Raw genomic sequence first — 27805 nt, 5'->3', positions numbered from 1 at the left:
ATTTGGGAAGATAATTTGCGTCAGAAAATGGCAGCCGATGCACAATAGTATATTGATGTATTAAAGAAAAGAAACGGATGGCATGCTTTAGAGAGAAGGAAGACAGAAACAGAGAGTCTGAGAGGAGGAGTCATACAAAGTGAGAGTGAGAGAGATCTTGAAGAAGGCAGGATGGGTAATATTATACCCTATTATTTTTTTCCCACTAGCCCGATTGACACAATTCAGGTTATATATCATATAAGCTTGGACCTTTAAGAGCTTTCACTATTAGGTTCATCCCTGCACGCATGCACAGTTGTAAAGAAATATTGAAATGCTCGTGCCCTTCACGGGCCTCTCTTACATCCGCATTTGCGACATATAACAGTCGTGCACCATATTTCTGCTCTGTTCAACCTGCTGGATTGGCTTCAACCTTCCATCGCATGTTAATCCCAGCTGTGAAAAGCTGCCTTGGTGCTGTCCAAGCCGGGCTAGCGCTTACCCGCAGGCCTCTTGCTAGTTCTGTGCTGGCTTGCCTACAGTGTAGCAACGGCCTTTGTGTTGAAGGTGAAGGGGACGGCAGCTGGGCAGACGGTCAGGATACCTTACCTACGGAGGAGCTGGACATCTCCACCTGTGACTTCCAAGACACCCTGCATGAGGACGACAGTGACGGCTACGAGTATGCTGGCTCAGCTCCCTTCATAGTGTGTTTTCTTTCAGGCTCTTTCCCCTCTCTGTCCCCACCGAGGCTCCACCAGACAAACTCCACTTGAGGAAGTTTTCTACATCTGTCCACATCCCAGGCCAATAGGCTACTTCATAAAGCCTTTTGTAAGTTTTGAAAATACCGCAGTGTCCACTTAAAGGGTTTTCATGATATGCCTGGAGTATCTCTTGAACCAGACTAAGGGGAATGTAGAGCTTATAGTGGAATGGGTTTTCTGACATTTGTTTTTTATGATATACTTCGTCTTCAAATATAACAAAATCCTGTTCCACTTTTTTTCTCCTTCTGCTGGCTGAGTCATGATTTTCTCCACATTAGGATCTTTGTGCTGTTCTTCCCAAATTCTTTCAAGTGAAATAGGAATATTCAGATCCCTTTTCTTAGAGTACAGACAGTATCTGATGTTGGGAATAATCCTTGAGAAAGAGCATCAGGAGCACCATTTAGCTTTCCTTTCCTGTATTCCACAATAAAGTCAAACCGTTGCAACCTTAGTGCCCATCTGATCAGACGACTTGCGGTCTTTGTTGAAGAAAGAACCCATTTCAAGGCAGAATGATCCGTGATGACAGTAGAGAGCTTTGGTTCGAGATAATGTTGCCATTTTTCGAGAGCCCAAATGATGGCTAGACATTCCTTTTCAGCAAGAACTTCTTCGATTTCATTTCCCGTTCCCTGGGTCAACACAGCTCCAAGACACATATCACTTGCATCCGTATAGACTATGAATGGTAAATCAGGATTTGCATGACCCAAGATAGGTAGAGAGATCAACCTGGACTCCAATTGGTCAAAGGCATCTTGGCATGCATGACTCCAGGTGAAAGGTCTTCCCTTCTTTTTTAGTTCATTCAGGGCTGAGCCATTTTTGAAAAGTCTGGTACAAATTTGTGATACCATCCAGCAAGCCCCAAGAACCTCCGAACTTCCTTGAGATTCGTCGGTACTGGATAGGATCGAATTGCCTCGACTTTGTTGGGATCAGCACTGACTCCTTTACCGGAGACAATATGTCCAAGAAATCTGATGTCTTGCATGCAGAATCTAGACTTCTTGAGGTTGATGGTCAGATTGGTTTTGCAGAGTCGATCCATTACAATCCGTAAACTCTCAAAATGTTGAGTAACAGATGAATAAACAATTATATCATCTAGATAGACTAGACCAGGGTCGGCAACCTTTACTATTCAAAGAGCCATTTTGCCCTATTTTCCATAATAAAATTTGTCTGAAAAGCTATTTGATATCACAGCTTATAAAGTTTTATTTTTTGTTATATTATTTATACAAAAAACATAGTTTGTTGTATTTATGAAATTATAGAACAGGAATAAAGACAATTCTTGACATTTTATTGCCATTTTACCTGTTATAACAATATCAAACTCTTATGAAGAGGAGAAAAAAAACTTGCTCAGTTTGCTGCAGTAGTTGAGAAATCGCTCTTTTCACTCATCTCCAGCGTGATACTTTTCAGCAAATGCTGTGTGCTTGTTCTGGAAGTGACTTTCAACATTAAATTGTTGTTTGCAAATTTCTCGCCACATATCAAGCATTCAGGTAAGCCAGCATCGTTGGCATTAAAAGCAAATGAATATGTCCATGCAGAATTCAACTCTATTTTCCTCTGACTTTTCTTTTTTTGGATTTATCCATTGATAGTTTACCGAGGGCGGGGGTCTGCAAATCATGATTAGCCACCTGCAGGGAAAGGCGCTTGACAGCAACGTGATGGTTCACGGGGTTCCGTGTGGGTTTAGGTGTGGAGCAGAGACTCAGGCGCAGACACAGGAAACAAGGTGAGGTGAAAAACAAGGCTTTACTGGGCATTTAGCAGTCAAAACAAAAACCACTCCAACGGGAGCGCGGGAAATCAAAACTGCAATAAAAGCAAAGTCATAAAAATGGCTTGGACACAAAAGACACAGTCACAAACCGTGGACCGCAGAGGGTCACCACGAGAGATAACCACACGAAGAGTCCACGGGGAGGGAAAAGGAACAAATGATAATCCGGCAACTGGAACAGGGCAAGCAGGGGAGTATAAATAGGTGAGGGTTGATGAGCGGATTGCCGGCAGGTGAGTAGAGATGAGTGGGGTTGTCAGAGGGAAAAGCCAGGGGCAGGTGATTGGGCACAGGTGGAGCGAATGAGCATGATCAGGAGACACACGCACACGGCAAAGCCCAACCGTGACAGACGTAATAGGATGTGACGCACATTTTAGTTCATAAAATATTAAAACATTTTTATTTTCAGTGACACAGTATCACCTCAAACTCCAAGATAAGAGCTGTTCCCTTTGAAAGATTGTCCACTGGGCAAAAGATAAAATAAAAATAACCGTTATTTATTTCCATGTTATTTTTTGTCAAAGCATGAGGCCATGTCCACACTACTAGGTTTCCATTTGAAAAGTCATGTTTGGCTACGTTTACACTGAGCGTCCACACTACGCCAGAGTTTTCGAGCCCCGAAGACGGAGGAGTTTGAAAACTCCGGGGTTACCTCTTTGTGTGGACGGTCGTAAACGCATAACTTTAGAAACGATGACGTAGACACCCACGTTCGGTACTTGATTGGTTCTTAGCAGTCACGACGTGTCCTTCCCTGATTCGTCACGCCCCTATCATGTGACCCTTTCCCGGAAGATCACAAACAAGCCTTGATGAGCCAGGTTTCTGTGAAGATGTGGGACCAACAGTCACGACCTCCCATTGCTGGGTTAGCCTGATACGAAACATTAGCCAGGAGCAGATTGAGTGGTGGCCCCTTAGGTCATAAATTAAGACAAAAATGTAGCAAAAGTCATGGGAGCTACTGGCCGCAGCATGTACATTCGCCACCGTTGCCATGGAGAAAAAGTCTGGCTGATGGTGAGATGGCGCTGATGAAATATTGAGCGGAATTTGATTTGATATTGAGTTGGATTATCTCTTTTACAATTGAAAGGAATGGAATAGTTTTGGCTCACTAGCTGTAGGAGCCATTAGTTAGGTCTGGGTATTATAAATGTATATTGGGAGCCTACCTCAGGTTGACCACGGGTGGCAGTGTGGGTTAGTGTGGCAGGTAATTAATATATGGGGCACAGGTGCAACAGACAGGTGATGATGCATGGGTGACGGGGAGATTGCACGGTTTTTACCGCAAGCCAGACACACCAGAGGGAGACCAGGAAGCTAAGTGATATCAAGTTCTATTGTCAATTGTGAACTCTAATTAAATGGGAACCTCACCCAAAGATACGCAAATCCTGGAATCTTTATGTCGAAGCGAGTACAAAAACACGATCTTCTCCCGCACCCAGCCGAGTGGCTAGTTACAGGAATCAGTCACTACACTAGCAGAAGCACAAACAACACTGCTGGTTTGAGTAGATATGATTAAGTGGATCTAGCCTGCGCTGTATCGGAGGTGGTGGAGTTAGCATTTGTGTGCACTGAAAAAAATTATACTTTGGACTAACTTAAAAAAATTACTCTAATTTGTTACACATACTTTTTTTTTTTTTTTATCAAGTTATATTTTCAATTTGGTTGAAAGCTAAATTTTTTGACTTGATTTCAATCAAAATATTGCCGAATATTTGGCCGAAGACATAACTTTACATTCAGACTAAGTAAAAAGATAATTTATTTAAAAGACCACACACCATTTTTCACTTAGTTACAACTTAATTTCTTAATTTGGAAAAACCTAATTTTACTATTACATCCAAGTATAGTTTTTACTTTCAAATAAACTAATTAAATTACTCTAATTTGTTACAAGCAATTATATACATTTTTCCCAAGTTAAATTTCTGATTCAGTAAGGCAAGGCAAGGCAAGTTTATTTGTATAGCACATTTCAACAACAAGGTAATTCAAAGTGCTTCACATAAAACCATTAAAAGCATCAAAGCATAAGGCAAAAGAAAAGGAGATTTAAAAACAATTAAGAACATTCATTGAAACAATAAAAACAGTCATTAAAACATTAAAAAACAGTGTAAGAAATAAAATACAGTAGTAAAATGCAGAAATGCAGGAAATTGATTAATATATTAATTGAATCTGGTTCAATTAAAGGCAGCAGCAAACCGAAAAGTCTTCAATCTTGATTTAAAGGAGCTGAGGGTCTCAGCAGACCTGCAGCTTTCTGGGACTTTGTTCCAGATATGTGGAGCAGAAAAACTGAATGCTGCTTCTCCATGTTTAGTTCTGACTCTGGGAACAGAAAGTAGACCAGTCCCAGAAGACCTAAGGGGTCGGGATGGTTCATAAGGTAGCAGCAGATCAGAGATGTATTTTGGCCCTAAACCATTCAGTGCTTTATAAACCAACAGCAGGATTTTAAAGTCAATTCTTTGTTTGACAGGAAGCCAGTGCAAAGACCTCAGAACTGGAGTGATGTGATCCACCCTCCTGGTCTTAGTGAGGACTCGAGCTGCAGCGTTCTGAATCAGCTGCAGCTTTCTGACAGACTTTTTACAGAGACCTGTAAACACATCGTTACAGTAGTCCAGTCTACTGAAGATAAATGCATGGACAAGTTTTTCCAAATCCTGTTGAGACATAAGTCCTCTAATCCTTGATGTATTCTTCAGGTGATAGTAGGCTGATTATGTAATGGTCTTGATATGGCTGTTCAGGTTGAGGTCTGAATCCATAACTACACCTAGATTTCTGGCTTGGTTTGTGGGTTTTAACATCAGTGATTGAAGCTGAGCGATGATTTTCAATCGTTCGTCCTTGGTACCAAAAACAATCACTTATGTTTTATCTTTGTTTAATTGAAGAAAATTCTGGCACATCCAGTTATTGATTTGTTCAATGCAGTTACCCAGCCCTTGTATGGGATTATAGTCCCCTGGTGACATAGTTATGTAGATTTGTGTGTCGTCTGCATAATTATGATAACACACTTTGTTGTTTTCCATAATCTGAGCTAGTGGAAGCATGTAGATGTTGAACAGAAGAGGCCCCAGTATTGAACCTTGGGGAACACCACATGTCATTTTAGTCAGCTCTGATGTGTAATTAGCTCATACCTGCAAACTCATGAGGGGTGAAAAAGGTGACAAGCCCGAAACCCTGTCGGGGGGGGTGCTCCGAGAATTTTATTTTAAATATGAGCTTTAAAATGTAGCATTCTGGTGTACTCTGAGAAGAAAATTAAGTGACAAGACATTTACTTTAAGCAAAAAACTAATTTATTATTCAGTTATTAATCACTATTTCAGCTCTATTATTAATATTAACCTTTATTTAGACAAAATCCATTGAGACCGAGGTCTCATTTTCAAAAGTTTTGGTCATGGACATGTGAGCCCTTGTTGCTGTACTTTATCTCCTTGGAGCAGAGGCTGCATTTAGTATAGCCTGCCTTATCAATGTATTTAAAATACTGTGACAGCAGGAAGCTGTACTCACGTCTGTTTAGACCTCCACCTTTATCCAGGCCCAGCTTCACCTTTATCCAGGCTCAGCTCCACTCACATCTCAGCCCTGCGTCAAGCTGCGCTACACAACCAGCGTCCTCTCCCTGAAGCTCTTTGACCTCATCATCTCATCAGTATCTGGGCCTCATGTTTCGTGGTCATGAAAGTTATTCTGACCACGAAATCATCCTCATTCTACTTTGAGTTAAAACAAACAACCTGCAACCAGATGCGCCGGTGTTCGGGTTTAACGTTAATGAGTGACCGCGTGAACTGAACCGGAACATGGGGGGGCTGCATGTTTCATCACGTTACGTTTTTTCCTTCTAAATCGCAATAATAACGAACGTTAACAGTCGATAAAGTTCCGCATGCAGTGGACGTTAACTTAACCCAGCAAGTCTGAACGATAACGGAACATAACGTAACTCAAACATTAACGGAGGGAAATGAAGACGCTGTACACATCTGAACGCTGATTGGCCAAGGCTCGACACGTCAAAGATGTTCTATTGCGAAGATCACGATATCACATTTTCTCCTCATCTCACTCCAATCTGAGAAACGCTGCCACAGATATCCCGGGAAACTAAACGCCGTCATGTCTGGGTTCATAACATAGTATCGAGGTGTATTCACTGTGTCTAGCAAGCCACACGTCGCTGTTTACTAAAGCGGTATGAACACAAAATAAACTGATTTGGCTGTGATTTAACGGCAATAAACCGACAAAAAGGGACTCCGAAATAACTACGTAATGATGCCGATTTGTACTTGTCTTCTCAATGGAGCTCTGGTGGATCGGTGCTAGGCTAAGCTAACATTGTAGCAGCTCCACCAACACTCAGAATAACGTCATGTAGACGTAAATACGGCAGCGTCTATTCATTGTTTGTATCATATGGTTTACACACACACACATTTATACACATAGTTTGGTATTAGTACTGATACTGTTGAAGTTAGAATTGTTTAAGATTAGAGAATAGTCACTTAAGGTAAGATGTGACACTTTTCATCTATGCTTATTTCAAACCACCATGCTGCTACAGCCAGCTATACATGGCTGACAGGGGTGGGGATGGATGTAACACTCTTTTAATCTAATTAACCCTAAATTGACAACTACACACATACACATATTTTTTGCTCACTACATAGCTGAAATATTGCTATTTGTAGTAGACTAATAAGGGTACGTTGTGTCAAAATGTGAGAGCTCGAATAGAAGAATTCGGCGAGTTACAGGTGCTTCGACAAAAAGTGGGAAACTAAACGCCGTCATGTCTGGGTTCATAACATAGTATCGAGGTGTATTCACTGTGTCTAGCAAGCCACACGTCGCTGTTTACTAAAGCGGTAAGGGTACGTTGTGTCAAAATGTGATGATGATACTGTATCAATAGGTTTTTAGGATACTGTACCTGTATGGTATTTTGGAAGCAAAACTGGATCAGTGATTTGTCAATGAAGCTGTCAACAAAATAGCCATCTGCTTTCAGCTGGTCGAAATGGTCCATCAAAAACTGGGTCCATTCACTTCTCAAGGTGCACCACCAACGTTCAATCCTTTGATTTCCAGTACTTGGACCTAAAGTGACACACTCAGTACCATTCTCATCCTCACTGGTGTGAAAAAACATTTGCATTACTGCAAGGTGGGTATTCTCCGTACCGTGATCTAACCGGATTTTTTGCGGACATCCATTGTTTTCTGTCACAGCATCTATGAAGTAACTTGCGATAATACGAGGGTCATTGTTGGTTTTGTATGCCTCTAGCCATATCATTTTTCTCGAGAAGCCATCTATGCAACCACTGATACATATTCCATAAGGCTTTAATTTGTCGTACCCATCTATATGCCATACATAGTTTGGCCCACGGCTGACATACATACGCCGTCTTAAACGGTTGCGGGCCCGCAGATCTACCCCATTCCCGTCCATCAGTTGCATCAATTGACGCACAGTTTCTCTGTTGGCCATCCAACATTTCTGGTGCATCCATCTGTAGCCGTGCTGTTTGCCAGACGTCTGTAGCTGTTGGTGAATGAAGGATGCTACCTCAGCTTCATCTGTCTTATTTCGTCTCCGCCAAAGTTGGTTCTTTCGTAGCTTTCTCTCTAGGGTTCGGAGGCTTAGTTTGATATAATGTGATTCCTCCAAAACGACTAAAATTTCACGATTTGTGAATCCACGTCTAAAGTAGTCTTCAATTATGGTATCCATTTTGATCTGCCAAGCTTCGTCTCATTCACTTGTTTCTGTTGCTTTGGCACATGTGAGGAAACAACACACAGACCTATAAAACGTTTGCCAATGTTATGAGATGCTAAGTCATAATTATGAGATGCTAAGTCATTATTTTGAGATAGTATCTCATTATAATGACTTACAGGATCTGTATTTTTTCCTCACAGTGGCGGAAACGGGCTTCCATATTATGATATGAACATGGTTCATCAAGAGTTAAAATATATTATTGTCAAAGCTGTCACGGCCAGGCCGTGCCTCCTGCTTGTCCTGTGTGTGTGTGTGTGTGTGTGTGTGTGTGTGTGTGTGTGTGTGTGTGTGTCGTATGGGCAGGGCTCCGACCTGGTCTCCTCCCGGCTTCCTGATTACAATTCACCTCACCTGCCCAGTCAAACCAGCTGCACTCCATCAACTCATCAACTCAACAGTATATCTACCCCGGTTCTTCATCCACTCTTTGCCAGATTGTTGTTACAGCTCACGTGGTAGTTAGTTGTTCTTGGCCGCGCTGTTTTGAGAATAATTCAGAGTTTTCTCCCCAGTGTTTTTTCATTGCATTGACCCTGTCTCCCTGTTCCCGCAGTTTTGTCATCCTCCTGGTTCCCCAGTCTGCCTGCCCTGCCCTACCTCCTCATGCCTGGATTCCACCCTCACTCTCTCTGGATTTTCCCGCTGTGCTCTGGTTGTTTCCCCCCTTGGTTTCCTGGTCAATAAACCTTTACACCTATACTCCCTGGTCTCCGCCTGCGTTTGGGTCCACATTCACACCCCGTGACAAAAGCTACATTAACAGCAATCTTGTAATGTGTTTAGCTGCAACAGTGGACTGACTAAAATACTTTATAATGATATATAACATCTAACATTTACAAAAGTCACAACCAAATTAACTATTTACATAACTATTTAGAATTAACTATTAAAACATCAACATAAACTTACCAATTAAACTAGAAAACATTAAACATTTCAGTCACTCTTTAATTAAGAGATTTCTTTTTTGTTTTTGTTTATGTCCATGATTTTCTCAGTGATTTAGCGTCCAACCTTTGCCCATCTGGCCTGCAACTCCGTGTCTTCCAGGTTCTTTTCCTGGAGCCACTCTTTGAAGAAGACTGAAAAGAAATGTAAAAATTAACAGTAATGTGTCTGTCACGTCAGAACAAAGAAACACTTGATATCAAATAAGCCGGTCCGTGGTATCCGACAAAGACTATATAGCTACTGCTACATCAAGAATGCCATACCTTTCAATGTTTGCAGCTTCTTTGGGGTTAAAGGCTGGCGGGTGGTTTTGGTGGTGGGGCACTCCTTCCCTGTAAGGCTTTTTTCCCCCAGGGTTTTTGTTCCCCAGATTACCACTGCCAATTCCTTGACAAATAAGGAGTCACGATTGTTGTTGGTAATTCTGACCCAGGCCTCTTTCCTAATACCAATGTCTCCTCCCAAGGTAATCTGAAAAAAATCCAAAACATAAACAATCAAAACATTAGATTGTAAGAAATCCTTGAAAGATAGTTCTTATATTAACCAGTGAATACAGATGCAGAGGTCTTGTTTACTTTTATATACTATATGTTTCATTGTTTAGGTTTTGGCAATGTATAAATATAGTATATTGTAAAAAAAATGGGTACAAATATTGTACCTTGTCTCCAACAGGAGATACAGTTGGCTCCTCTCCAGTCTCACATCCAGTTTCTGCAACTACATAGAGCATAAGGTAAACACAGTTGCAGTTCGTTGCCTACTTTTACCCACTTCCATCAGGAACTATACTTCTACAATTTCACTTATACCAGTTTAGTGAATATGGGCCTACTTAGTTATTTTTTATGACTGAACCTTATTATCAAGTGTTACCATTTGGGGTTGATGTGGTGCTCAACTTCTTCAGCAGCTGTTGCTGCAACTCAATGTTGAGAGCACGGAGTGTTTTTTTTCAGCCTCAACCGCTGCTCTTGAGTTCTTCTGATCCTCTAACCTGTAACAGAGGGAAATATGTCATGACTAACTACATTGTTAGAAATATTACGAATATTTAATCAAATATATTAAGTGAAGCTATCTGGCTATTTATAGACAAGACAGGTAGCAGTGCACCTGCACAGAGTTCATCAATATTCGGAAATCATTAAAGACTAAATCTGGGTTGTATGTGGTACTTATGTCATCTAGAATATAGCAAATTAAGTAATGAGCACTCACAGATAAGTGGATGCATATCTCAATGTGTCTGTTTTAAATCAAAGTTAGGTTAAATAAAAAATTGGACAAAGATCAACTCACTGTTTTCTTGTTTCCTGCAGTTGCAGGGACATTTCCTTGTATTTCTTTTGGTAGAGATGTTTTTCTTTTGCCTCCTTCAAAAGTTTCTCTGCAACAATCCCACCACCATCATCGTCGTCATCACCATCCTCTTCTGAAAAACTGTCAGAGAGGATATGCTCCCTGACTTTTTTTAATGGAGTTGGGCAGATTGGAGACTTTTTTTTTGCAATTTTTTCTTTCTTGAAGAATAGCCAGGAGGTTGGTTTTCTTGGCTTCTTCCACAGCTTTTTTCTGATTTGTCTGGAAACATACAGTGGGGGAAAAAAGTATTTAGTCAGCCACCAATTGTGCAAGTTCTCCCACTTAAAAAGATGAGAGAGGCCTGTAATTTTCATCATAGGTACACTTCAACTATGAGAGACAAAATGAGAAAAAAAATCCAGAAAATCACTGTCTGATTTTTAAAGAATTTATTTGCAAATTATGGTGGAAAATAAGTATTTGGTCAATAACAAAAGTTCATCTCAATACTTTGTTATATACCCTTTGTTGGCAATGACAGAGGTCAAACGTTTTCTGTAAGTCTTCACAAGCTTTTCACACACTGTTGCTGGTATTTTGGCCCATTCCTCCATGCAGATCTCCTCAAGAGCAGTGATGTTTTGGGGCTGTCGCTGGGCAACAAGGACTTTCAACTCCCTCCACAGATTTTCTATGGGGTTGAGATCTGGAGACTGGCTAGGCCACTCCAGGACCTTGAAATGCTTCTTACGAAGCCACTCCTTCGTTGCCCGGGCGGTGTGTTTGGGATCATTGTCATGCTGAAAGACCCAGCCACGTTTCATCTTCAATGCCCTTGCTGATGGAAGGTTTCCACTCAAAATCTCACGATACATGGCCCCATTCATTCTTTCCTTGACACGGATCAGTCGTCCTGGTCCCCTTGCAGAAAAACAGCCCCAAAGCATGATGTTTCCACCCCCATGCTTCACAGTAGGTATGGTGTTCTTTGGATGCAACTCGGCATTCTTTCTCCTCCAAACACGACGAGTTGAGTTTTTACCAAAAAGTTCTATTTTGGTTTCATCTGACCATATGACATTCTCCCAATCCTCTTCTGGATCATCCAAATGCTCTCTAGCAAACTTCAGACGGGCCTGGACATGTACTGGCTTAAGCAGGGGGACACGTCTGGCACTGCAGGATTTGAGTCCCTGGCGGCGTAGTGTGTTACTGATGGTAGCCTTTGTTACTTTGGTCCCAGCTCTCTGCAGGTCATTCACTAGGTCCCCCCCGTGTGGTTCTGGGATTTTTGTTCACCGTTCTTGTGATCATTTTGACCCCACGGGGTGAGATCTTGCGTGGAGCCCCAGATCGAGGGAGACTATCAGTGGTCTTGTATGTCTTCCATTTTCTAATAATTGCTCCCACAGTTGATTTCTTCACACCAAGCTGCTTACCTATTGCAGATTCAGTCTTCCCAGCCTGGTGCAGGTCTACAATTTTGTTTCTGGTGTCCTTTGACAGCTCTTTGGTCTTGGCCATAGTGAAGTTTGGAGTGTGACTGTTTGAGGTTGTGGACAGGTGTCTTTTATACTGATAACGAGTTCAAACAGTTGCCATTAATACAGGTAACGAGTGGAGGACAGAGGAGCCTCTTAAAGAAGAAGTTACAGGTCTGTGAGAGCCAGAAATCTTGCTTGTTTGTAGGTGACCAAATACTTATTTTACCGAGGAATTTACCAATTAATTCATTAAAAATCCTACAATGTGATTTCCTGGATTCTTTCCCCCCATTCTGTCTCTCATAGTTGAAGTGTACCTATGATGAAAATTACAGGCATCTCTCATCTTTTTAAGTGGGAGAACTTGCACAATTGGTGGCTGACTAAATACTTTTTTGACCCACTGTAGATAAGAACATCATGGAAAAGGTACCATTGTGTAATACAAAACTTAGCAACCAAAACCAACAAACCAAACCAACAAAAAACACAAAAAGATATTGCAATACATAAATAGTTTAGTTATAACTACACTGTAAGACATTTCAAGTCAGTTAAACTTGCAAATGAAAGTTCACCTGCTGCCTTGAAAATGCATGTTAACTCAACTTGAAGACTGCCTTTGATTCAACTTTGAAATTAAAGTTCATTAAGTTGATTTAACTGCAATGTTCTAGTTGTCTCAACATTATTGTTTAAGTTGTCAGAGTTGAATGAACTTTTTTTCACTTGTTTGAACTTGGTACGGCGAGTTAAAACAAAGAATTGTTTTACATTATCAGGTCAATAAAACGTTCCTTACCTAGTCAAACCAACACGCATTTCTGCACTATTGTAGCTCAGTTTCAAGTTAAAATAACTTAACCACGTGAATACAACTTGCCATTTCAAGTTAAGAGGATTTAAATTCCAAATTGGTTTTAACTTACATTTAAAAGTTAAAATAACTGATAAAAAAAAAATCACCCATAATTCTGATAATAAAATATAGCATTTATTTGAAGATAAGATACACAAGCTTTAACATTGGGTTTAAACATAATAATAATAATAAAATTTATTTATAGAGCACTTTTCACAGACAGAAAATCACAAAGTGCTTAACAGAGCAGAAATTTAAAAGCATAAACAACACAATGTGACCATAGGGTCAATAAATTACATACACAGAGAAACAAATAAAAATTAAAACATATTTTAAGAGCAGGTCTAGGACATGGGTTTTTACTCTAACGCCAGCCTAAAAAGGTGGGTTTTGAGCTGTTTTTTGAAAGTATTCACAGAATCTGCGAGGCGTAGAGTCGCAGGCAGATCATTCCACAGCCTCGGCGCCACTGCCTCAAAGGCTCGGTCACCACGGGTCTTAAATCGTGTGCGTGGAACTGACAGAAGACCTGACAGAAGACATCTCAAACATGCCGACACTTAAATAGCTGTGATTAAAACAATGTTCCCACATACAAGTGGAGGCAATCTGACTGACTGACAGAAGGTGGGGGTGTGGACGGACAGACACACGGGGGGGGGGGGGTTGTACACTGACAAATGTGAGATAATTACAAAAAGGTAAATCAAGCAGAAAAATGTTGCATACTAATACAGATTAAACATGCCATAACATCAATACAGTTATGTTTTAACATGTGTTGACAACTAGAAGTGTTGAGGTGAGAAGGACAAATGGGAATGAGAGAATAAGAGATGGGAAAAGACAAAGATAGAAATAAGGTAACATGTGCAGAGGCAAAATGTGGGATACTGAGAACTTTATAAAACTATGTTAAACACAATTCTAAAGATTTGTGTGTTTTCGTTATAAAGTTAGTGCCACGAAAGGTTTTACATGTTTAAACAACCAACCTACTACGGTTCAGAACAGTCTGTAAGGTTTTTCGCTTTTACATTTTTCAACCAAACTTGACTTGCTTTGTCTATACCCAATATGTAACTCCTGTTAAACCATGAACAGCGTTTGTATGAACGACAAAGCTAGAGTCCAGAATAACAGCCTCTGAGCAGGGGCTTCAGATGTGCCTTCATTTGTTTACAGGCGATATCTGAGTAGTTTGTTTCTGAGCCCATGGATTCTTGCTGAGCATTGTCCGGTTTAATGTTCATAATGACCCTCTGAAGGAACTCACACGTGTACTTCATATTCCAGGGGTACTCTGGAGCTTATGTAGGATGATCTTCTCCTCTGCTACTACAGCCACATTGAAGACTTCCAAAGGAAATGCATCATGAAGTTTGCCTTCGTCTCCAATCAACAGTCCAACCTGCATTCCTTTCATGATCACGTCAAGGGTTCCTCCATGAGCCTGAAGATGTAAAAAGACATTCAAATATTAACCAACAACTCCAAATTTAAAACATAACTGCCACTCTAATTAATAGAGTATAAAAAATGTTTCCAGTAATTTGAAGACTGAACCTAATAATTTGATTTTCTCATCTCTCTCTGTTTGGTGTGTTGTTTTAGAGTAGGGTTTGCGGACATGAGTGAGAGGACTAAAGGTGTTGTTGTTACAGGTACCAGGATTGGTACCAAATAGCCAGATGATAAGTTTCTGTAAACAGGACACACAAATGACACCGGGCAATTTCACGTCTGTTCATCTCGCCTGCTCGTCAGAATTGAGGATTTATTTACCAAAAAACACAAGGTGCAAAACATATGGTAAACACATTTTAACAGTCTTAGACAATATTACACGAAATGTTAACTGAGCCACAAACAATACTTTCGCGCCATTTTCGCTAACACGGCACAACGGACAATCAAGCTAGACACCCACACAAACACATATATATATTCAGACATCCATCTCCTAGCTACCTAGCCGCTAACAATAGGCTTATCTAAACCGACTCATTCAGTATTCAATTCTTCCTCACCCACCTGTAAACAGGACACACAAATGACACCGGGCAATTTCACGTCTGTTCATCTCGCCTGCTCGTCAGAATGAGGAAACAGCATCGCGCCGTTGTAGTCTAACTCTACTGTCGTAACGCCTGCCCAAATCAAAGCAAAAAGCACCACCCTGCCCCCTGCTGGCCACAGGGTGGAATGCACACTCCATACACAGTGAAAGCACGTCAGTCCTTTATCAAATGATTATATTTCTAGCATATACAATGCTCACTCTAAACTATATTGGCTTTACATAACCCAAAACACACCAATTCACATGTGAAAGCACATTGGTGGGTGTCACACACTCCCCGACAAAGTAAAAAAATGGCTCCTGACATTTCCAAAAATTCAAAAGTTCCAAACTAACATCAAAATACATATAACTCACAATTTCTCTCCACATCAGAAACTCCCTTTAAAATCCGTAAACAGGTGTAATGTATGGCATGTATGTTGGTGGCATGTACGCTGCAGGTTGGTATGTCAGTGGGAAATGGTAAGGTGTACCCCATAATGGTAAGTAAGATGCACTGTATGCCCCGACTGTGTTAACTGTAGGGTTCGGTTGTAATGAAGGCTGGCCAAGTGTGTCATAGGTCAACATGTTCCTCGGCCTTCTTTCCCTAGCAGATCGCCTAATCTCTGTGTGTATGTTTGCTGGAGGTGGAGTCACTGGTCTCTCTTCGTGTCCATTTCCTGCTTCTGTTTGGACTGACCAAGGTAAGTGTGCATTTTCATGCGTTCTTTCTGTATGTCTTTCCTCGTCTCTTGCAGGTGCTGAAACTGGATCAGGTAAGTATTCATTCTCAGTGAGTTGTGTTTGTCTTTGCTCTTCCCTTGTAGGTACTGTAACTGGATCAGGTAAGTATTCATTCTCACCCAAGGTTTCATCTCTTACAGATCCTTGGGCTGATCCTCTCTGGATTGAACCAGGTCTTTCAGGCACTTGGACTGAACCTCTCTGTTGTGTTCTGCTCATTGGTATTCGTAGCCAATAGCCTCCAGTGCTCTGTTCATCCTCTGAATCATCTGAGTTGTCACTCTTATCTGTCTGTTCCTCCAAATCACTGACTCTTGCCAGCCTTTTCCTCTGTCGTGTCTCAGGTGCTGACTTCTCCGGACAAAGAGGAGTTTCAACAGGTAGGTCGCTCACAGGTAACAACAGGTTGCGATGTAGAGTTCTCATTTTCAGCTTATCTCCAGCCTCTGGATAGACAACGTACACAGGATTTTCAGATACCTGTTCCTTGACTATGTATATTGCCTTCTCCCAGTAGGATCTTAGCTTTCCGGGCCCTCCTCGCTCGTTGAGATTCCTTACCAGCACTCTGTCTCCGGGCTGCAGGACTGCTCCTTTCATCTTGTTGTCATAATAGGACTTGCCTCTAGCACTTGACTTCTTGCTGTTCTCATTTGCAATCTGATAAGCATCAGACATTCTCTTTGCCCACTTTTCTGCATATCCCTTGGGTGAGACTAAGTCTGTCTCCCCCATCCGGCCAAATAAAAGATCGATTGGCAGGCGTGGATGATGGCCGTAAAGCAAATAGTAGGGCGAGTAGCCAGTGGACTCGTGTCGGGTACAATTGTACGCATGTACAATTTGTGGGAGATGGTCCTTCCAACGCTCTTTCTCCTTGTCTGCCAGCGTTCGCAACATCTGCAGTAGGGTGCGGTTAAACCTCTCAGCTGGGTTGCCTTGTGGGTGGTATGGCGACGTTCTGGAATGACCAACCCCTGACAGCTTCTGAAGCGTCCGAAACAACTCGTTCTCAAACTCACGACCCTGATCGTGGTGCAGTTTCGATGGGTAACCAAACCTGGGTATGAAGTCATTATATATGCGCTCTGCCGCAGTCCGTCCGGATTTGTTCTTTGTAGCGTATGCTTGGGCAAATCGTGTGAAATGATCAACTACCACTAGAATGTATTGGTAGCCTCCTCTACTGGTCTCAAGATGCAAGTAGTCGACACATACCAGCTCTAGGGGGGAGCTAGTGGTTATACTACCCATGGGGGCACGCGTGTGGGTGACAGGTTTTTTTTGTTTTATACATGGGCACTTCCTTGTGACATAGTCCTCTATCTCTCTCTTCATGTAAGGCCAATAAAACCGTTCCCTAGCCAAGTGGATCACTCTCTCAGTTCCCACATGCCCCATCTCGTCGTGAAGATGTTTCAATGCCACATGCTTGTATTTTGCAGGCAGGACAAGCTGCTGTCTTTCATCAGTCCGTCTGTACAGGAGCCCATTTTCCAGGTGTAGTTTGTTCCACTCGTGTAAGAGTTTTCTGGTGAGTAGATTTGTTGCTTTCCGTGTCTCATCAGTAGGGACTGCGCTTGTCTCCTTGAGCCTCACGACCTCTCCGATGGTGGGGTCTTCTCCCTGTGCTCGAACAAGCTCATCGTGACTTATTGTTGGCAGGAGTGTACGCGGCTCTTGGCTTGTGTTAAGAGAAGCGATATGCAAGGCAGCGATCCAGGCCACATCCTTTCTCTGAGCTGCTTTGTTTCCCTCCCAGGTCGTACACACAACATCTTGGGATAGCTCCTCAGTGCAGGTTGTGATGTATTTCTCCATATCCAGCGGGATGCGAGACAATGTATCTGCATCTATGTTAACCTTCCCAGGCCGGTACTTCACATCAAATTGGAAATCACTGAGTTCTCCTACCCAACGATGTCCAACAGCATTTAGCTTTGCTGTGCTCATGATGTAGGTGAGGGGGTTGTTGTCTGTATAGATCGTGAAATGCGGGGCATAGTACAGGTAATCCCTGAACTTCTCGCACACTGCCCATTTTAAGGCAAGAAATTCCAGCTTCCCACTGTGTAGATTGTAATTTTTCTCAGCCGGTGTCAAAGTTCTCGATCCATAACCAATGGCCCTCAACTTCCCATCTTGCTGCTGGTAAAGGATAGCCCCGAGGCCCTGCTCTGATGCGTCAGTATGCAGTACGAACGGTAAATTGAAGTCCGGGTATGCCAACACAGGTGGGCTTGTGAGCATGTCCACGAGTCGCTCTAGTGTTGCTTGATGTTCTTTCGACCATTCCACAGGGGCCCTAGAGGACAGTTGGGGTCCCTTGGATTTCCCTCTGTGTTTTGGAGTCCCTGTCATTCCATGTTTCACCTGCAGCAACTCGTAAAGAGGCTTTGCCATCCGTGAGAAATCCTGAATGTAGGATCGGTAGTAGCTTAGGAAACCAAGGACCCTTCTGATATCACCCACTGTCTGTGGTGTCTTGGTTTTGAGCAACAGCACCGCTTCCAGGTCTTTTGGGTCAATTGTCACTCCTTCCGCAGATACCAGTCGTCCCACGTAACGGACCTCACGCTGGAAGAGTTCACATTTCTCGGGCCTTAGTTTTACTCCATGACGCTGAAGGGCCTGTAGGACCTTGCGGACTCCCTCAACATGCTCTTCAAAAGACCTTGCATAACAGAGGACGTCATCGAGATATGGAATGCAGTACTCGTCCCTAAGGGAGCCAAGCATCTCCTCCATACTCCTCTGAAAGGCTGCAGGCGCATTAGAAAGGCCAAAGGGAATACGCACCCACTCGTAGAGGCCCCAGGGCGTGATAAAAGCCGTGAGATGTCTGGATTTCTGGTCGATAAAACCCTGATGGTAGGCTTTTCCCTGGTCCAAGATGCTGAACCAGGAATAACCACCAAGGGTGTCAGTCAAGTCTTGGATCCTGGGTAGTGGATGTCGATCAGCAACAGTCTTTTGGTTTAACAGACGATAGTCTATGCAGAGGCGTAACGTTCCGTCTTTTTTTCGAACGCACACCATGGGGGCAGAGTAAGGAGACTTGGATTTCACTATCCATCCCTTTGCCAGAAGGTCCTGGACGTACTCCTTGACTTCCCTGAGTAGTGGCTTTGGCACAGAGGAGTATGCTCTCTGAACAGGAATATCATCTTTGAGATTGAGCGACATTTGCAGACTCGGAATACAGCCGATATCGTCACCATCTTGTGCGAAAGCTGCTGACTCCTCATATAACATTTTATTTACTGCCTCTCGCTGTTCCTCTTCCAGGTGGCTGGTATTAACTGATGGGTGCCACAATGATGGGCTTTCACCAGTAGATGGAGCAGTGGCACTGTTGATTGTCACGTTCTGTTTCGAGTGGTCTTTTGAGTCCTGGTCAGGTGAGTAAGTTTCAACTACTTTAGCGATTGGTTGAATATTACCCAGAGCTGTCTTTCGTGGCAGGGTGATGTCATGTTTTGTATTGTTCCCTACTGGCACAGCCAAATATGGTCGCTTCTGGTTTTGGACTTCAAGCAAGCCTTCACCCACATCTAGCTGTTCTAATGATACGCTGTCTTCATCTGGTTCAAACAAGACAAGGCGGTCAGATGGATCCATGTTGGATGGAACTCTGCACTTTATCCAGGCGACCTGGCCAGCGGGAATAACAATGTCATGTTGGCCTACTCTCAGGCGTCCATGCTGTATGCTGGGCTTTGTGGTGGACATGCAGCTCACTATAGCCTCGGCTTTGTCGGTTGGGATTGAGATGGCCCCACTTAACAGGGTAACCAGTGTTGGAATGAGTTTCTCTGGTTGTCCCAGGATTAGTTCCTCCACTACGTTGAAACCAACCAGTGGCCTCTCTAGGGGTAGACTACTCACTAAAAAGGGGACACTGATCAGCAAGTCGGGATTTTCATTCCCCGGCAAGTTCACTGTTATTGCAACCCAACCATCAAATGGGATGAGGCCTCCATTCACTGCATACACTTCCAGTTCATCATCATCTTTCATCAGTTCAGCAATTGGCCGGGTCTCAAGATGAGGTAGGTGTTTGCTTTTCCAGGACCGGTCGATCATACTGACTTGAGCCCCTGTATCCAGCAAAGCATGCACCGCTAGCCCATCCAGGTAACATTGGATTATGGCTTTTCTGCCAATTAATCTTGCAACTTGTTCATTTCTGGTGTTCAATGGTTCCTGTGGTAACTCAGTGGAGATCCCCCTCTGTCCATTTCTCCCTTTTGCACACGCTACCACTGGAGAAGTAGATGGTGAGTTGTTAGTCTTAGTGATGCTTCTTGTGCGAGTCTGGTTTCCACTGACACCATTTGGCTGGGACGTTTGAGACCCGATCACTGGGCGCCCCCCTGCAGCGACCGGCTCCAGTTTCCCTGGTGCTTGGGCTTTTTGAGACAACCTACGGCCCTGTGACCTTCTTCACCACAGTAGAAGCAATGGTTACAGTTAGACAGGCCCTGCTCCACACATCTAGGACAGCCATTAGTTCTCTCCCTTCTTGGGTTAGTCATGTTCCTCGTCGAGCACTGGCATGTCTGCTCTGTTTTCAGTGGCTGTATGGGTTGTTTCATTGAGTCTACTACTCTGGTGAGTGCCTCAATTTTGGCTGAGAGTTGTTGTATTATGTCCATTCCAGCTGCATGTTCGGTGATCTGTTGCCTAACACCCTGTTCTTGTGTTGCGCTGGCGCCAAACTGTGCACTGCGAACATTAGTTTGGGTTTGGCGGGGTGTTGGGCCTAACCTCCGCTGCCTCTCACTTTCCTCAGTAGTTATTCTCATCACGTGTCTGAGAATTGTCTCATCTTTCACCTCAGCATCTGAGAGAATAGGTTTTAGTTCCCTGCGGATATCATTGTGTCTGTGTCCCAGTCCCTGATACACTGTGTGTAAGAAGACATCTTGGACTGTAGCTCTGCTGTATTTTATGCTTGCATCAGGAAGGTTAGATGTGAACAATATTCTCTGTTTAAGTCCAATTGCTCTGTAGAGGAATTGTTGTGGAGTCTCATTATCGTTCTGTTTAGTGCACATCAACTCCTGAAATAGTTCAGTGCTGTTCTTTTCCCTTAAATGGGACTGTAAGAATCCTTTAAGTTCTGCCACAGTCACATCATCTTTATTCATCAACATGTCTTTAAAGTTGCCTGGTTTGATTATCCTTAGCACAGCCCGTACTATTTCTGAGTCACTGAAGTCCTCTTGAATTCCTTCATCGATCTGTTTGCACACATTACTGTAGGTGATGTCTGAGTTGTGATCACCGATTTGACCTCCCTGAATTTTGAATTCTCTACGTTGGAGGTATGAGAGTTCTCTGATGGAAATCACCTTCTCACGTGGTTGGAGAGTACTGGGTTTGTACTGGTCACTACTGTATAATGTCTCTCTGTTCTGTGCAGCTGATTGTGTTACTGAGGGCTGTGAAGAAACTGACTGTGTAGTAGGTGTGGTAATACACTGCATAAGTTTCTTACTAAGCTCCTCATAGCTTTGCAGCATTTTCTGTAGTTCACTATTTGGTGTGGGCCCCACTGAACTAGCCATAGCATCACTGGTATTTTCAACTACTGGAACAGTTTGGTTTGTATTCACTGCAGTTGTGTTGTCTGTGTCACTAAAGTGAGTTGACCTAGCTGAATTAGTTGGAGCATGAGTAGTGTCAGTGGGTTGGTCATTAGTGACTGTGTCATGAACATTGGCATCATCATTAACAATTATGTCAAATACTACCCCGTCCTGACACTTAACAACATTATCAACAGTGTCCTTCAACATCAACAAATCCACCATACCTTTGTCCTCTAACTCAAGAAGACGCTGACTGTTCATGAAAGAGCTGATGTGTTCGAAGCAACCCTCGAGATCTCCCTCTTCTGGCACAGACTGGTCCTTGTCTGGCTCTGGACCCACCATTTTGGCAATTTGAAAGAGTTCATCCGCTGACAAAGTGAGTAGGCTCTTCCTAATGTCCCACACTAGGCTCTTCCTCTCACTGTCCGACATCGTAGCTCTTTTCTTTACCCTCACGTGCGGTTCCACAGTCCAACAACTTCGTCTCTGCTTCAGTTCACCAGTCTACGCCCACATCCGTCTCTTTGCTCCCACAGCTTTTCATGGATTGCAGCATCAGCTCAGCTCTGGTCCCAAATTTCATCTATCACTGGATCAGCTGCCAGCCTTCCGGTGGTGCCGATCCCGGACGAGCCCCCAAAAATCTGTTACAGGTACCAGGATTGGTACCAAATAGCCAGATGATAAGTTTCTGTAAACAGGACACACAAATGACACCGGGCAATTTCACGTCTGTTCATCTCGCCTGCTCGTCAGAATTGAGGATTTATTTACCAAAAAACACAAGGTGCAAAACATATGGTAAACACATTTTAACAGTCTTAGACAATATTACACGAAATGTTAACTGAGCCACAAACAATACTTTCGCGCCATTTTCGCTAACACGGCACAACGGACAATCAAGCTAGACACCCACACAAACACATATATATATTCAGACATCCATCTCCTAGCTACCTAGCCGCTAACAATAGGCTTATCTAAACCGACTCATTCAGTATTCAATTCTTCCTCACCCACCTGTAAACAGGACACACAAATGACACCGGGCAATTTCACGTCTGTTCATCTCGCCTGCTCGTCAGAATGAGGAAACAGCATCGCGCCGTTGTAGTCTAACTCTACTGTCGTAACGCCTGCCCAAATCAAAGCAAAAAGCACCACCCTGCCCCCTGCTGGCCACAGGGTGGAATGCACACTCCATACACAGTGAAAGCACGTCAGTCCTTTATCAAATGATTATATTTCTAGCATATACAATGCTCACTCTAAACTATATTGGCTTTACATAACCCAAAACACACCAATTCACATGTGAAAGCACATTGGTGGGTGTCACATTGTCATACCACAAGACGAATGCTCATCCTACTTATAGTATCACCAGCTCTGCTGCAGTACAGCTACCATTACCAGCTCAACCAATAGTAATACAGACAGAGAGAGAGCGCTAAAGGCGCATCTGCTCAGCTTATGAATATAAAAATGTTAAGAGGAAAATAGCACTAGTTCAATGTTTAGAGAGCTCTCATTAACCCTAAAACCAAAAAGGTGGAGGAGACTCTGCTGAAAAGGTGCTATTTCCAATTTTACACAATTTCTGTAAAAAATGTGTGTGGCTTTGGGTAATAACTAATGAACATGAACATGCTACCATTGTCACATTACAACAATTGAGTGTAGTAAATACAGGTTCTTACATCACACATCCGGATTATGTTGGTGGAATCCTCTGAAAGATAGCATGGAAGACCAAGCAGGGCGGCTGTTCTTCTGTTTTGGTTTGTGTCCTACAAAAACAGGCAAGAGTAGATGAATGTGATACCAAAGCTATAAAATTAATAAACTTTTTTTTTTCTACCCAGTACATACCTCCTTGTGCAGACACCGCAGAACACCGCTCAGATGCAATCTCCTGCTCGATGCAACGTCTGCTTTGTACAACTCTAGAAGACTTGGCACCAAGTCATCTAGTCCATCCAGGAATGACTCCAGCAGGTCTTTAGTGACAATCCTAATGAACTCGGCACTTAGCTGAAACAGACAGATGACAAAATATAGATGAGTGAGGGAAAATAAGAGCAGCATTGAACTGTAGGAAAAAAAATCCCTCATATGATTGCAAGAGAGTACAAGCTTTCTGACTACATCAATGTTCAAGTAACAAAATACAGGATTTCTATCCTATACTCAGTTGGCAAAGCATTACCTGTCTTTCACTAAACAATGCAGGCCATCTGTCCATAACTGCAGATTATTTCTCTTTGTCCATTAGAGGAGAACGTACATTTCCACATCATGAACTGGATATTCTTGATGATATCTGTAAACAAAAAAAATAAAATGAATTGCATGTTTAGTGAAAATGTGTGGTCCATAAAATAAAACCCAAATATAAAATATTTATTCAACACGAATATAACATATGTTTTGCCTTTATGCTTAAATTAACAATCTTTAAAATTTCAAAATACTTGAAACAATAACAGGGTTTATGTGATTTTAAAGCAAACATCCTCTAGATTAGAAAAAAAGGATAAACCGATTTATACATCAAATTTTCAAAATACACTTATTCAGTTTATTGGGTTAGCTAAAACATGTGCAGTATAATAATAACCCTGCAAGAGTTTCAACCTTGATGGTTAAAATGTTCAGTGTTAGCTTTGTTTTGTTATAACTGAGACATTAGATTGTGATGTTGAAATGTATTACATTTACTGTAGAGTACGAGAAACACCTCTCAATATAATCCAATTCAACAACGCAAGTCTCAAGAATGAGTAAAGTAAGTCTCTGAAACCCTCCAACATGTCAAAGATTACTAGAATACATATATAATTTATTGTTTAATTGTTAGTATTAACTTATTTGTAGAATATTTAGTGCCAGGCCCTAAACCGCATAATCTATCTCATTAAGTATGTCAAGTCAGTTCAGCCTCACTCTCGTGCAAACGCGCACGCACGCACGCACGCACGCACGCACGCACGCACGCACGCACGCACGCACGCACGCACGCACACACACACACACACACACACTTGTCTTTATGGTATTGTAAGGCCACCTGACAAGAACAGCACTTCTGGGAACCACCCTTTCTGAAGGTTGTACAGCACTGAACAAAATCAGGCATTATCTTTGAGTGGACATAAACAAAGATATCACTTTAAATTATCAATCAGACAAAGTAGAGTCCATGACCTGAGTAGGTCTTGTCGGGTATTTAAATATTAGTGAGGTCAATATATACACACGATCTGGTTTTTCTTCATTTCTGAGTACCGATTTACACACTGTCAGGTTAAACTTATTTTGGGGGAACCACTAACACTTTTGACTGTCGAGGTGAGTGCTGTGGAACCATGATGCAGCACATCCATCTCTAGAGCTTGGCAATTTGTGTAAAAGTTTAGGTCCTGTTTTGTAATATCGAGGGTATTTTATATTTTGTGGTCAAATTGTTTAAATGAAAAAAAGGAATAGCCAAGGAAGTCAACCATTGTCTTATCATTGTGTCTTGAGCAATAAAATCCTAACATTAAAGATTTTAGGTCATGTGTCAATCAATAGGGATGCTATTCATGCATTTGCTACCAGATAAAACCAAGTATTAAGTACACACAAAGATGTCATTAACAAGATCATAAGGTCAGCATTACTGCAGGACAACATTAGACTGCTCCAAATAAGAGATGTAGGCAGCTGAATACGTTTTGCATTCAAACTTTCATTGAATGCTATTTCAATACAAACAAATTAAATAAACAAATACAAAGATATAGGATTAAAGATTAGGAGAAAATTAAATAAGAGAAATGAGAAATTCTGACAAAATAAAAATTATTTTTTTACAATTAATTTCAGCTTTCAGCATTCCAATGCATTTTCAGCAGGAAATGCATTTTCTAGTTTGCTCTGACATGCACTGTGAGCTGTAAGGTCTTATATAGACAGGTGTGTGCCTTTCCTAATCAAGTCCAATCAGTTTAATTAAACACAGCTGGACTCCAATGAAGGAGTAGAACCATCTCAAGGAGGATCAGAAGAAATGGACAGCATGTGAGTTAAATATGAGTGTCACAGCAAAGGGTCTGAATACTTATGACCATGTGATATTTCAGTTTTTCTTTTTTAATAAATTTGCAAAAATTTCTACATTTGTTTTTTTCTGTCAAGATTGGGTGCTGAGTGTACATTAATGAGAAATAAAATGAACTTTTTTGATTTTAGCAAATGGCTGCAATGAAACAAAGAGTGAAAAATTTAAAGGGGTCTGAATACTTTCCGTACCCACTGTAGAATAGAGATAAGAGAAGGGGAGATGAGTGGTGATAGTATGAGAGAAGATTAGAGGCAATAAGGAGCGAGATGAGCTGAGATAAAATGAGGAGATGAGGGAATATTACATTAAATGAGGTGAGCTCAAATAAGAATAGAGATAAGATAAAAGATGATAAAAGGTTAAGTTAGATGAGGTGAGAGGAGATGAAATAGGTAGAGAAACCTACTAAACTTAGTATCTTAGTATGTATTTTGCTTACAAACTACAGAAGGATATGATTTTATCACACCATAACAGCCATTAAAAGCAGCGGTTTGCTATCTGTGAAAGGCCACTAACTACTAACTGAACTGAAAGTAAATGACACGAGGTAGACAAACACTGAACATTATCCAAAGGATATGATTTAAACATGTGACACGGAAACCATAACAGGTGTCAACAGCCATGATCACTTTAAACTTTTCTAGTGCTGGGCAACGATTAAAATTTTTAATCGCATGGATTTTTTGCGATTAATCGCATTGTTATGGCAAAGTTCAATAATGAATTCAAAAGTAGTGTATTGCGCACTTTTATTTTAAAAGTACTGCTATATGAACAAAGGTGCAATAACATTTGGTTTGCAAACACTACAAATCAGGTTCTTTTTAACAGCAGTATACCCTTTACACAGTAGCAGTTCTATCTCTTCACTATCTGTGCTCAGTGTGTGACTGTATGTGAAACGTTCCACTGCTGTGCAACATGAATAACATGTTTCAGCACGTTTCATCTAAATGTGTGTCTTGTGTCTTCATGACAGTCAGAGCATGTGAATGCAGCTCTACTGTTCATCAATATAATGCTGTAACTCCGAGGTGATGATGGTTACCCAGCGATCAAAGAATAAAGACACTTTACCCACAATTTAGGTGTATTTTCCCTTTAACTCACGAGATGCAGCATGTTTTATACTTAATGTGAATATAATTCATACTTTGTTGGCATCTTATTCTGAAAACCGGATGTTCGTCTGAAGAAACCGGATGTTATCTCACGTTAATCTTTCCGCTACCTTTCAAAGTCCTTCGCTCGCTCCCGATCTGTGCCATTTGAATGCGTTTACCGTGAATTTCAGCATATAGGTGCACTAACATGTAAGTGTCTGCTGAGTTGACCACGGAGATCTGAGTGTCTGCTGACTTTACCGCAGCGATGTCCAGTAGTCTCCATTCCTCCACCACTGCCAGTGAGCAACGGACTTTCAAAATAAAAAAAAGCGTTAACGCGCTATAAAATAATTGTCGGCGTTAATTAATGAATGCGTTAATGCGATAATAACGCGTTACCTTGCCCAGCACTAAACTTTTCTCTTGAGAGCTGTAATTCGATTCTTGATGTAAAATTTTAGGGCCGACCAATTTCTGTTTTTGAGAGCTACTTTTTCAAGTGCAAGGCACTTATCACAGTCGCTTTTCGCTGGAACACGGCATGAAGTGATGAAGGACATCATGTGCTTCTCGACAGCGAGGATCTCCTCTTTCTCCCACATCCTTCTCTGGAATGGTGGGCGACCTGCACAACAATTAACAGAATTAAATATTTCTGTTTCTATTCTGGTGCTATGGAAATGTTCGAGGAAAAAAAGTCAATAAACTCATGGAAAGTCAGTAAAATATTTGACAAAGGGTGAAAGAAAAATGGATTTTGAGCAGAGACCAGAGCGACTGCGTGCAGGGTACTTCCTGTTAGTATAAGGTTTAGACACAGCGTTTAGAACTGGTCCTGAGCCGTATGAACGTATGAGCCGACACACAGTCCACGGGATGGGGTGAGACAAAAGGTGCTGTAATTTATCAATACAATATTAACGTCCTGCAAAAGCAGCACATAACATCGCCAATGTGGGTCATTCCATTGTGCAGCTCAGAATGTGTGGTCTGAACCGGTTGTTTATTAATGGGCAGTGATAAGCACTGATAAAACAATGCTCATTACACTGATTGAGTACCGAATAGCTTGGTAGTTAGCTATTATCTAGTACAAGAAGTACCGTATTTTCCGCACTATAAAGCGCACCGGAT

The sequence above is a fragment of the Anarhichas minor genome, unplaced genomic scaffold (assembly GCF_050575085.1).
Source record: "Anarhichas minor isolate MPS153535 unplaced genomic scaffold, ASM5057508v1 ptg000007l, whole genome shotgun sequence".
Classification (NCBI taxonomy): Eukaryota; Metazoa; Chordata; class Actinopteri; order Perciformes; family Anarhichadidae; genus Anarhichas; species Anarhichas minor.
This window is presented reverse-complemented; position numbering follows the sequence as displayed.